Source organism: Dunckerocampus dactyliophorus, chromosome 4 (genome assembly GCF_027744805.1).
Source record: "Dunckerocampus dactyliophorus isolate RoL2022-P2 chromosome 4, RoL_Ddac_1.1, whole genome shotgun sequence".
Classification (NCBI taxonomy): Eukaryota; Metazoa; Chordata; class Actinopteri; order Syngnathiformes; family Syngnathidae; genus Dunckerocampus; species Dunckerocampus dactyliophorus.
This window is the reverse complement of record NC_072822.1, coordinates 32,174,842-32,187,432: the sequence shown is the minus strand read 5'-3', so window position 1 is coordinate 32,187,432 and position 12,591 is coordinate 32,174,842. Positions and strand designations below refer to the sequence as shown.

Genomic DNA, 12,591 nt, shown 5'->3' with positions numbered 1-12,591 from the left:
ATCATTCTTCCTGGTGCATTCAACTGTTGAAATTGAGCTATCGTTTCCGAGACTTATTTGGAAGCACGAAAGATAACGAACCAAAGACTTTTGATGCCAAACGACAACCCCGCGCGCACATTGTAAACAATAAAAAGATGCACCTGTGTTGTTTTGCAGCCATAATATCAAACCAGTGTTTCGTGACCCATTCGTTATTGAAGCTCATGCGGTGCACGTCGGTCTATGCATGAAGCGGCAATAAACTGATTTTACTCAGCCACATCAGAATAGTCCTCGGTAAGCACACAATGGAGGCCACAGTCCAATGTGAATATGTTTGAAACAGTGACGTGGACTCAGTACTCCAGTCTCCCCGTGGAATGCCTGCAGCAACTGGACTATGCCACTTGCTGTCGCTGTCTTTGCTCAGCATGAAGCCACAAGAGTGGAATGTGCAACACAGCCTCACTCTTTGACATAACGAGAGTACTGTCCTTATTAATCCTATCGCCAGTATGAGCAACTACAAAAGTATTTCAGTGTCATTTGGCTTGTGCATGTGATCGCGGGAGAGCGCCGACGCGGCATAATACAGAACGCATTCCCATAATGCATTGCTCCGGCGTCAGAAGATTGCGTGGAAACTAGCTGCGGCACTCAAACTTCTGGCTAATGAAGTAACAACTCTGGTAACAACAATGTCACATTTCCTTTGTCTGTTGCCCTTCACTTTTGCTCTACTTTCTGACATTTGGACCGCAGAGACGGCGGCGTCAGGGGAAAGATGTGAAGGCGAGACGCCACCGGGAAGTGTCCAGAAGGCCAGAGCGTCCAAAATCACAAGGCCGGTCGTGGCTGTAGGAGGTGCCTCCGAACGTGTGGCGTCCGTCGAGCGCAAGGGCAGATGCTGAACTTGGACACAGGTCCAGTGCGTGTGTTTGTTGTGAAGCAGCCGATGACACCACCACTTAGCATGCTGCGTGTGTGAGAGTCTCGTCTGAGTGAGACTCGTCCAACTCATACTTACCTGGCAGGGGAGATACCATGATCAAGAAGGTGGTTCACCCAGGGCGAGGCTCAGCCATTGCACATGGGTTGAGCTGACCCCTGCGAATTCCCCAAATGTGGGAATCTCGACTGCATAATTTGTGATAGTGGGGGACTGCGTTCGCGCTCTCCCCTGATGGCGTGTTTAAAACAACTTGCAGGTGCAGTCTTGCGCAAAGCTTCTGGGCTTGCGGCCACATCCCCGTTTGCGCAAGAGCGGGGAATGACGAGCCCAGAACTTCCAACGCCTACTGGGAAGGTCTGTACGACCACGGATGACAACCACCCAGCAATAAGGCTCGCCTGCACTCAGGCGGGAAAAGTGAAATAAGAATTTCTCCAGTAGCATTCTCACCCGGACAGAGAAAGCTGTGTCGGCCAAGTGAACTCAACTTTACCGGCACACCGGAACCGCTCCCCACAGTGGACCTCAACACAGCAACCAATTCGGTCGTCGGAAACAACCATCGACCTGAAGCCGAAGCAGATCAAATTGCTGTCGTTCTCGTCAGCAGCCTTCCCAGCGCCATGGTAACTGCTTCCGATCTTCCTGTCTTGGAGGAAGGAAGGAAAGTAAGGAAAGCAGCGAGACCCTTGAAGAAGAACCATGACACGGCGAGCTTACCAGGAGACAAGGGAAGATGCAGAGTCATCCTCAAAACCGCAGCTCGCAAGGCCAACCTAACGGCTCTGCTCGGTGACGACACTGAACACGAACGACCGAAGAGCAATCCCACCGGTGAATACAAGAAGATCACGGAATGTCTTCAGAGGCCGGGAAAAAAGAGGACGGTGTAGAGTGTCACACGTGCTACCTACCGCCTGCATCCCGGAGAAGTCACACCTTGCATTTACGGACTGCCCAAAATTCACAAGGCGGGAGGTCCACTCAGGCCTGTTGCCAGCAGATTCGACTCTTCCACGGTCAGTATTGCCAAATACCCAGCCACCATTCTGGCCCCACTGCTTGGCAGTACCCCACCCCATGTCCACAGCTCCACAGACTTCACTAATGAGATTCAGACCCTCAGGTTATCTCCGGAAGAGACCCTGGTATGAGTCGACATCACCTCCCCGTTTACACCTATCTCCACCACTGCAGCAATAGACACTGGCAGAAGAAGGGCAACAGTAGCACTCCAGCCTCCAAGACACAAGCAACCTCACTCCAGAGCAAGTATATGATTTCCTGCAAATGTGCCTTAAGGGCACATGCTTGCAATTCCGTATGTGTTTCTACAGGCCAAGACATGGCTCTGCCGTGGGCTCACCGCTCTCAGCCATTGTGGCTATCGTGTACATGGAAGACGTGGAAAGAAAACTACGGGGATCCTGCACAGGAACTAAAGACAGCCACTGCTTCCGATGTGTGGATGACACGCGGGTTTGCCAATCTTCGGACTGTGAAGTGCGGCCGGGGATGGATGGAAGCCTCAACATTGAGGTCTACGGTAAACCTACCCGCGCTGGCCCGTTCCTACACTTGTACCGCCTTCGCACACTGGAACCCAAGCTAGGAGCTGTCAGAGCCGCAAACAACAGAGCAGAAAATAGCCCTAACCGAAGGAGCAGACACGCATTTTACAGGCTCTAACCACCTGTGGCTATCCCAAAGTGGCTCTATGTCAAATCCAGCAAAGGAAGGGCCACGACACCTGACCGCGAGAAGCAAAACAGAGGGCGGAAAGCCGCGGTCCCTTACTTGGTTGGTTTGTCGAGGAAACTCGGAAGGCTTCCACCAGACGAGACCATTTTGTCAGATTCCACCCAGCTGTCGATCACTGCGACACCCGCTGGCCCCTGGGAAGTGCGCAAGAGACCCGAGTATCAGGAGCCGGTGGAAGAGTGCAGGAGGCATGGCCGGAGAACACGCTGCTTTATGCATTGTGCTCCCTTTGTAAGGTGTTGATGCTGCTGGGAAGGCAAAGAGGGTCCACGGAGGGCGCAGACACTGTCGCAGGGCATATTTTCCACAGCGTACCGCCACCTGCTCGGGTGGCACCAAACGTAAACACTTTCATTGGTCTTTGGTGAGCATCGCACGGTATCGGGCAAAACATGCCGGATGCTGTCAAACGACCTGCGTGAAGCTGCCTTTGCTGTCAACATGAGAAGGAGAAGTGCACCGCTCCCGGAGATACTGCAATACCAGGTCGATGCGTGGAGCGGACGGCGCAAGCCCCGAGCTCAGCTCCCTGTCCCAAAAAGCAATTTAATATTTGGTCCCCAGATAGGAGACATATCAGATATTAAACTGATAAGAACAGATACTACACTTGATCTTAGCCAAAAGGCCGAGAAGCGATAGCATTGAAAGCTCAGAGGGGAGCATGTCATTTCTGACAAAACAAGCTAAAGTCCCGGTTGCACACACTGACTCACGACGACCTCAAACGTCAACACGCTGTTAGATGTAGTTACATATAGGCGCCTCTCTTGGCACATGTTAGATAGTGTGACCGGAGCAGACTTGTGGACTCGCTGTATCTTTTCACTCGGCCTTGGCTTTTCTTTTCCACACCCTTTTGCACACTCATTATCGAGCGGCTCCAAGCAGCTAAGACCACCGGGGCACACATAGAGGCATAGGACAGGAGGTAAAAGCTAGGTAAAAGACGTCTGACCAGAAGTGCCTCGGACTTGCTCCTGCACCCGCTTAGAAGACGAGTCCCCGCAGCTGTGTATCATTCTTCCTGGTGCATTCAACTGTTGAAATTGAGCTATCGTTTCCGAGACTTATTTGGAAGCACGAAAGATAACGAACCAAAGACTTTTGATGCCAAACGACAACCCCGCGCGCACATTGTAAACAATAAAAAGATGCACCTGTGTTGTTTTGCAGCCATAATATCAAACCAGTGTTTCGTGACCCATTCGTTATTGAAGCTCATGCGGTGCACGTCGGTCTATGCATGAAGCGGCAATAAACTGATTTTACTCAGCCACATCAGAATAGTCCTCGGTAAGCACACAATGGAGGCCACAGTCCAATGTGAATATGTTTGAAACAGTGACGTGGACTCAGTACTCCAGTCTCCCCGTGGAATGCCTGCAGCAACTGGACTATGCCACTTGCTGTCGCTGTCTTTGCTCAGCATGAAGCCACAAGAGTGGAATGTGCAACACAGCCTCACTCTTTGACATAACGAGAGTACTGTCCTTATTAATCCTATCGCCAGTATGAGCAACTACAAAAGTATTTCAGTGTCATTTGGCTTGTGCATGTGATCGCGGGAGAGCGCCGACGCGGCATAATACAGAACGCATTCCCATAATGCATTGCTCCGGCGTCAGAAGATTGCGTGGAAACTAGCTGCGGCACTCAAACTTCTGGCTAATGAAGTAACAACTCTGGTAACAACAATGTCACATTTCCTTTGTCTGTTGCCCTTCACTTTTGCTCTACTTTCTGACATTTGGACCGCAGAGACGGCGGCGTCAGGGGAAAGATGTGAAGGCGAGACGCCACCGGGAAGTGTCCAGAAGGCCAGAGCGTCCAAAATCACAAGGCCGGTCGTGGCTGTAGGAGGTGCCTCCGAACGTGTGGCGTCCGTCGAGCGCAAGGGCAGATGCTGAACTTGGACACAGGTCCAGTGCGTGTGTTTGTTGTGAAGCAGCCGATGACACCACCACTTAGCATGCTGCGTGTGTGAGAGTCTCGTCTGAGTGAGACTCGTCCAACTCATACTTACCTGGCAGGGGAGATACCATGATCAAGAAGGTGGTTCACCCAGGGCGAGGCTCAGCCATTGCACATGGGTTGAGCTGACCCCTGCGAATTCCCCAAATGTGGGAATCTCGACTGCATAATTTGTGATAGTGGGGGACTGCGTTCGCGCTCTCCCCTTCAAGATTCAAGATTCAAGATTCAAGAGAGTTTTATTGTCATGTGCATGGTAAAACAGCAGTTATACCATGCAATGAAAATCTTATTCTGTTCATTCTCCCAAGAAAAGAAAGAAAACAAATGAAAGAATAAGAACATAAGAAACATAAACACATAAACATATATACCAATAAATTAAGCAACAACAACAGACGAGACATTAATACAAGTAAATAATACAAATAAATAAATAAATAAAGTGCTATGAGTGTGTGCGTGTGTTGCGTGCGGCGTGTGCGAGTGCTTCGTTGAGGAGCCTGATGGCCTGTGGGTAAAAACTGTTTGCCAGCCTTGTGGTCCTGGACTTCAAACTCCTGTAGCGTCTGCCTGACGGTAGGAGTGTGAATAGTGAGTGTTGTGGATGTGTGCTGTCCTTGATGAGGTTGTGTGTTCTTCGTAGGACTCTAGATTTATAAATGTCTTGCAGTGTGGGGAGGGCTGCCCCAACAATGTTCTGTGAGGTCTTGATCACCCGCTGGAGTGCCTTCCTATCACGTGTTGTACAGTTACCGTACCAAACAGTGATGGAGGCGGTAAGGACACTTTCGATAGTGCATCTGTAGAAGCAACTCAGGATTGTGGTGGACATGCCAAATTTCCTCAGTCTTCTCAGGAAGTACAGTCTCCTTTGGGACTTCTTCAGAATTTGTTGGGTGTTGTGAGACCAGGTGAGGTCCTCGCTGATGTGTGTGCCAAGGAACTTGAAGGTTTTCACCCTCTCCACCTCAGTCTCATCAATAAACAGGGGTCTATGCGGCTCCTTTTCCCTTGTTCTTGGGTCGATGATCATCTCTTTAGTCTTATCTGTATTGAGAAGGAGATTGTTATCACGACACCAAGCTATGAGGTCCGCCACCTCTCTTCTGTATGATGTTTCAACACCACCAGTGATCAGTCCGATGACTGTAGTGTCATCTGCAAATTTAATGATGCTGGTGTTGTTCTGGGAGGCCACGCAATCGTAGGTGAAGAGCGTGTAGAGGAGTGGACTCAGCACACACCCCTGTGGGGTCCCAGTGCTCACAATTCTTGAGCTGGATGTGCGGTTGTGGACTCTGACTGACTGGGGCCTGCCTGTGAGAAAGTTAAACACCCAGTTACAGAGGGAGGGAGACAGGCCAAGTGTGAGGAGCTTATCTGTGAGTTTGTGGGGGCTGACTGTATTGAATGCAGAGCTATAGTCTATAAATAGCATTCTGACGTATGTGTCCTGGCCCTGTAGGTGAGAAAGGGCTGTGTGGATGGCAGTGTTGACTGCATCATCCGTGGACCGGTTCTGGCGATATGCAAACTGTAGAGGGTCCACGGTTGCCGCCGGGATGCTCTTTTTGATGTGGGTCATGACTAATCTTTCAAAGCACTTCATAACAATAGGAGTGAGTGCTATAGGGCGATAGTCATTCAAGCAGGTCACGTTGCTCTTCTTGGGTACGGGCACTATGGTGGTGGACTTAAAGCAGGTCGGTACAGATGCTTGTGCAAGCGACAGGTTAAATATGTCAGCAAGCACATCAGCTAGCTCTGATGAGCAAACCCGAAGTGCACGTCCTGAGATGTTGTCTGGCCCTGCTGCTTTTCGTGGGTTTGTTTTGTTTAGAACCCTGCGCACATCAGCTGATGTCACCATGAGAGGTGAGTCCTGTGTGCTCCCCAGGTTCAGCCACCCTTTCTGCTCATCAGGAGTTTGGGTATCAAAGCGGGCATAGAACTCATTCAACTCATCAGGAAGTGTGGTTTGGCTGGACGTGGCTACGCTACTCTGCTGTCGATAGTCTGTGATGTGCTGGAGCCCCGCCCACATGCGCCGAGGGTCTGAGGTGGAATAGTAGCCCTCCAGCTTCTGTCTGTACTGCCTCTTGGCCTCCCGTATGGACCTCCTCAGGTCATATCTGGCCTTTTTGTAGTCATCAGCGGTGCCCATGACAAATGCAGTCGAACGAGCACGTAGCTTAGCCCTTACATCACAGTTCATCCACTGTTTTTGGTTAGGGTATTTTCTGTAATACTTGGTGGTGGTAACAGTCTCTATGCATGTGCTAATGTAGCCAGTAACAGCAGAAGCATATTCATCCAAATCAACAGTACAATCTTCCCTCCCCGCTGCAGTTTTAAACACATCCCAGTTTGTGCAGCCAAAGCAGTCCTGAAGTACTTGATCAGTTTCTTCATTCCATACTTTAACTGCTGTACGTACAGGGGGAGCTTTTTTAAGAAGTTGTCTGTATGTTGGATAAAGGAATATAGAGATGTGGTCAGCCTTTCCAAAGTGGGGTCTTGGAACAGCCTTCAAAGCACCTTTCATGTTGCAGTAGACTTGGTCCAGGATGTTATTTTCCCTTGTGGGAAAGCTCACATGCTGGTAATATTTGGGGAGGACAGTCCTGAGGTTACAGTGGTTGAAATCGCCAGATATAATAAATACAGCGTCTGGGTGTTTGGTCTCGTGTTTATCAATGATGTCATGCAGGAGGCCTAGTGCATTAGCAGTGTTAGCTCGTGGTGGGATGTAAACAGCAGTTAAATACACAGCGCTAAACTCACGAGGCAAATAAAAAGGTCTGCATTTCACCATCAGCAGCTCAATGTCCTGCGAGCAGTGCTTTTCCATCGTCTGTACGTCTGTGCACCACCGTTTGTTTACGTAAACACAGACGCCGCCACCTCTGTGTTTACCAGACGCTAAAGTCCGATCTCCCCGGTAAGCAGCAAATGATTCCAACTGGATCGCCGAGTCCGGTATATCCTCCGTCAGCCAGGTTTCCAGCCCCTGATGGCGTGTTTAAAACAACTTGCAGGTGCAGTCTTGCGCAAAGCTTCTGGGCTTGCGGCCACATCCCCGTTTGCGCAAGAGCGGGGAATGATGAGCCCAGAACTTCCAACGCCTACTGGGAAGGTCTGTACGACCACGGATGACAACCACCCAGCAATAAGGCTCGCCTGCACTCAGGCGGGAAAAGTGAAATAAGAATTTCTCCAGTAGCATTCTCACCCGGACAGAGAAAGCTGTGTCGGCCAAGTGAACTCAACTTTACCGGCACACCGGAACCGCTCCCCACAGTGGACCTCAACACAGCAACCAATTCGGTCGTCGGAAACAACCATCGACCTGAAGCCGAAGCAGATCAAATTGCTGTCGTTCTCGTCAGCAGCCTTCCCAGCGCCATGGTAACTGCTTCCGATCTTCCTGTCTTGGAGGAAGGAAGGAAAGTAAGGAAAGCAGCGAGACCCTTGAAGAAGAACCATGACACGGCGAGCTTACCAGGAGACAAGGGAAGATGCAGAGTCATCCTCAAAACCGCAGCTCGCAAGGCCAACCTAACGGCTCTGCTCGGTGACGACACTGAACACGAACGACCGAAGAGCAATCCCACCGGTGAATACAAGAAGATCACGGAATGTCTTCAGAGGCCGGGAAAAAAGAGGACGGTGTAGAGTGTCACACGTGCTACCTACCGCCTGCATCCCGGAGAAGTCACACCTTGCATTTACGGACTGCCCAAAATTCACAAGGCGGGAGGTCCACTCAGGCCTGTTGTTGCCAGCAGATTCGACTCTTCCACGGTCAGTATTGCCAAATACCCAGCCACCATTCTGGCCCCACTGCTTGGCAGTACCCCACCCCATGTCCACAGCTCCACAGACTTCACTAATGAGATTCAGACCCTCAGGTTATCTCCGGAAGAGACCCTGGTATGAGTCGACATCACCTCCCCGTTTACACCTATCTCCACCACTGCAGCAATAGACACTGGCAGAAGAAGGGCAACAGTAGCACTCCAGCCTCCAAGACACAAGCAACCTCACTCCAGAGCAAGTATATGATTTCCTGCAAATGTGCCTTAAGGGCACATGCTTGCAATTCCGTATGTGTTTCTACAGGCCAAGACATGGCTCTGCCGTGGGCTCACCGCTCTCAGCCATTGTGGCTATCGTGTACATGGAAGACGTGGAAAGAAAACTACGGGGATCCTGCACAGGAACTAAAGACAGCCACTGCTTCCGATGTGTGGATGACACGCGGGTTTGCCAATCTTCGGACTGTGAAGTGCGGCCGGGGATGGATGGAAGCCTCAACATTGAGGTCTACGGTAAACCTACCCGCGCTGGCCCGTTCCTACACTTGTACCGCCTTCGCACACTGGAACCCAAGCTAGGAGCTGTCAGAGCCGCAAACAACAGAGCAGAAAATAGCCCTAACCGAAGGAGCAGACACGCATTTTACAGGCTCTAACCACCTGTGGCTATCCCAAAGTGGCTCTATGTCAAATCCAGCAAAGGAAGGGCCACGACACCTGACCGCGAGAAGCAAAACAGAGGGCGGAAAGCCGCGGTCCCTTACTTGGTTGGTTTGTCGAGGAAACTCGGAAGGCTTCCACCAGACGAGACCATTTTGTCAGATTCCACCCAGCTGTCGATCACTGCGACACCCGCTGGCCCCTGGGAAGTGCGCAAGAGACCCGAGTATCAGGAGCCGGTGGAAGAGTGCAGGAGGCATGGCCGGAGAACACGCTGCTTTATGCATTGTGCTCCCTTTGTAAGGTGTTGATGCTGCTGGGAAGGCAAAGAGGGTCCACGGAGGGCGCAGACACTGTCGCAGGGCATATTTTCCACAGCGTACCGCCACCTGCTCGGGTGGCACCAAACGTAAACACTTTCATTGGTCTTTGGTGAGCATCGCACGGTATCGGGCAAAACATGCCGGATGCTGTCAAACGACCTGCGTGAAGCTGCCTTTGCTGTCAACATGAGAAGGAGAAGTGCACCGCTCCCGGAGATACTGCAATACCAGGTCGATGCGTGGAGCGGACGGCGCAAGCCCCGAGCTCAGCTCCCTGTCCCAAAAAGCAATTTAATATTTGGTCCCCAGATAGGAGACATATCAGATATTAAACTGATAAGAACAGATTTTTTTTTTTTTTTTTTAACATGTTTATTGTCACTGTTACAAAAAATTTACCACATTTCAAAACATTTTTTAAAGATGCCTTTTAAAATTCAATTATTTACAACACCAATAATTTAAGTAAAAATAAAATCAGTAAAAATTCTGTAAAATTAAAAGTGTTGCAGGCAGCAAAATGTGTAAAATTTGTACAGACCATTTTAAAAAGTCATAATAAGCTTCAGTGTCGTCTGTTGCACAGGAGTGCAGTGAGTCCTTATCAATAGTGAGTTCACCCCACTCTCCCAGACAGTAATTCTCCAGGACGCTGCCAGGACGTCCCGAGGCCCTCATCCTTCTTCATTTCTCCCTCCTTCCTCTCCCGGAGAGCCAGGCCGTCGCTGCCGAGACCTTTGCTGTGAAGCTCCGGGTGCCACCTCCGGGTGGGCACAGACGACTCTTCTTTGTGACTGTGTCCTTGGCCCGCCGCTTGCAGCTGTCAGAGTCGCTGCAGCCATTCGGATCACAGCCACGGGGGGGGTCTGTCTGTGCCTCCTTACCAGCAAGTTGCGGGAGGTCCAGATGGCGTCTTTGATAGCGGCGAGGGCGAGCCACTGCTTTTCAAACTCCTTGCAGTTTAACTTCTGGTGGCTCGCCCCATAGAGCACGAGCTGTGCGTTTAGGACCTCCCTTGCTGGCAAGTCCGGGAAATTTAGGTCGCCGGCTGTCGCCCACAGGTCTCTGGCAGCACTGCACTCCCAGAGGAGATGCCGCACCGTCTCAGGGGCACCACAACCCGGTCGGGGACAAGTTGAGTTTGCTGCCATTCCTCGGGAGTGCATAACGGACCTGACTGGGAGGACCTCGTGGGCCACCATCCATGCCAGGTCCCGAAGTCTGTTTGGGAGAGCCGGGTGGTTGACGTTGCGCCAAACATCTGTGGGCTCGCCGAGTGCGAGCCCGCGCACTGGACTCACTGGATCCCGCTCCTGCACAACAGAAACGACAGAGCGATGATTTTTTAAAACGTCAAAAGTTTCTTTTTCCAGATTAAAATGTCTTAAAAAGGTCCTTATAAAAGCATATGCTGGTGGTAAATTAAAGGAAACAGGTACAGTTTGATCTAAGGGGATCAGTTTGAGCCGTCTTAAGTAGGAGCCCATCCAGTATCGTGCCAGCGCTTTTGTTTTGGGATTACTGGATGGGCTCATCGCACTCATCAGGTGTAGGGACGTGTATCTCGCTCCAAGGAATATTTGGAGGTCTGGCACTCCTTTTCCTCCTTTTCCTTTTGATTTTTTCATGACTTCTCTCCTCACTCTCTCCCACTTGGAGCCCCAAAGGAAGTAAAAAATGGCTCGGTCCAGGTCTACAAGAACGTTTCTTTTGGGGGTAAAAACAGAGCTGATCAATAAAAGCAGAGGTAAAATCACAGCTTTTATGATTAAAACCTTTCCTTCCAGGGTCAGCTGTCTCAGTCCCCAAAACCCCAGTCTTTGCCTAACTTTCCCTACCACGTCGCCCCAATTTGTTTCACCTCCCCCGTCCTTGCCAAATTTAATTCCCAGTATTTTTTGGTCAGTCTGTGTCACAGTCAGGGGAAGTCCCGTCTTCTCCGATTCCGTCCAGGGTCCATAAAACTGGGCTTGGGTCTTTTCTCTATTGAGTTTTGACCCAGAGGCCCGTCCATAAAAGTCAGTCAGGTCCAGTGCTCTTTTAACAGATAAAATATCCGTGCATAAAATGTTAAAATCGTCCATATATAAAATACATTTTGGTACGAGTCCCCCTGGAATAGTCGCCCCTTTAATCCATCTGTCCCTTCTCAAAATCTGTGCCAGAGGTTCTATACATAAAACATACAGGAGGGCAGATAACGGGCATCCCTGACGGACACCGCAGTTAATTTGGACTGCTTTTGTCAGATTCCCGTTAACCACAAATTTGCTGGTAATATCCCGGTACAGCAGTCCCACCCACGCTACGAATCTTTCCGGAAAACCCATTCTTTGCAGTACCCTGAAAAGGTACTGGTGCGAGACCCGATCAAAGGCTTTCTCAAAGTCTAAATTTAGGACTACTAACCGAATGTTTCTGTCTCTCGCAAGACAGATGGTGTCACGAATCAGCATGAGGCTGTCTGTGATCTTCCTCCCTGGGATGGCACAGGTTTGATCCGGGTCAATCAAGTCATCTAAAAACATGGACATACGTGTCGCTAAAAGTTTACTAAAAATTTTGCAGTCACAGTTTAAAAGGGTAATAGGTCTCCAATTTTTAAGATCGGTCTTGTCTTTTGTCTTATAAAGGAGTGTCACTATCCCTACTCTAAAACTGTCAGGTAGTCGGCTACTTTGTTCAAATTCCTTAAAAACAGCGAGTAACTCTGGTGCTAAAATATCCCAAAAAGTTAAATAAAATTCCAAGGGGAGCCCATCCTCACCTGGGGACTTCCCCTTCTTAAAAGCCACGACGCATTTATTTAACTCTTTGAGAGTAAAATCCTGTTTTAAAAGCACATTTTCGCTCACTGATTTTTCAATAAAACCTAAAACTTCTAAAATAGCTTCAGGCTTTGTATTTTTAGTTGCATAGAGTTCTTGATAAAAGCGTTCTATTGTTTCATTTATTTCAGTTGTTGTTTCCACTATGCGCCCTTCTTTATTTTGTAATTTTAAAATACCTCCTGGCTTGCTTAGGATTTTTTTAAAGAAATAGCGGGTGCATTTTTCCCCTTCTTCTATTTCTTTTTCCTTGCTCCTTAAGATAACACCTTTACTTTTGATTTTTGCTA

At 49.7% G+C, this 12,591-nt stretch overlaps 3 non-coding genes and 1 pseudogene across 3 annotated transcripts; 2 read left to right on the top strand and 2 right to left on the bottom strand.

Annotated features, from left to right (window-relative positions):
- Positions 1-1,001: 1,001 nt before the first annotated feature.
- LOC129180629 (U1 spliceosomal RNA) lies at positions 1,002-1,165 on the top strand. The gene has a single exon (XR_008570254.1). It is a non-coding gene; the product is annotated as a U1 spliceosomal RNA (small nuclear RNA).
- A 1,979-nt stretch (positions 1,166-3,144) lies between these two features.
- Positions 3,145-3,335, bottom strand: LOC129180579 (U2 spliceosomal RNA). The gene has a single exon (XR_008570207.1). It is a non-coding gene; the product is annotated as a U2 spliceosomal RNA (small nuclear RNA).
- A 1,378-nt stretch (positions 3,336-4,713) lies between these two features.
- Positions 4,714-4,877, top strand: LOC129180571 (U1 spliceosomal RNA). The gene has a single exon (XR_008570199.1). It is a non-coding gene; the product is annotated as a U1 spliceosomal RNA (small nuclear RNA).
- A 4,790-nt stretch (positions 4,878-9,667) lies between these two features.
- Positions 9,668-9,870, bottom strand: LOC129180643 (U2 spliceosomal RNA; annotated as a pseudogene).
- Positions 9,871-12,591: the final 2,721 nt, after the last annotated feature.